This window comes from Penaeus monodon, chromosome 29 (genome assembly GCF_015228065.2).
Source record: "Penaeus monodon isolate SGIC_2016 chromosome 29, NSTDA_Pmon_1, whole genome shotgun sequence".
Taxonomy (NCBI): domain Eukaryota; kingdom Metazoa; phylum Arthropoda; class Malacostraca; order Decapoda; family Penaeidae; genus Penaeus; species Penaeus monodon.
In genome coordinates this window covers 31725455-31725852 of record NC_051414.1, presented here as the reverse complement: position 1 = coordinate 31725852, position 398 = coordinate 31725455, and positions in this window count along the sequence as shown.

Below are 398 nucleotides of genomic sequence, written 5' to 3'. Positions count from 1 at the left end.
ATACTCATTAAAACCATACGTAGTTACAATGATTTCTTAAAGTGATAGAGTCCTTTATTTACAGAGAAAGTAAGCTGAATACAGTTGATTCTACGTAGACCCACAACTGGTATATGATGATATTTTGAAACTTAAGTAACATCAGTTTGTTTAGCAGATCGTTGTGTTATCGCCAAACAAACACATCTAAGGTTACTCATAATAACTGATTGTATATTGATTGTTTGGTCAAGTGGTTGTTTGTTATTTTGTAAAAAGTATAAAAAGCTTTTTTATATTCAAGAGACTTTATTTTTGAATTATGTATTGTTCCAATCGTATAGTTGATATATGCAGGTTTGAATATGATGAAGCACTATGCTCAATACATATAAAATAAATTTCAAGTGCTTTTTCAT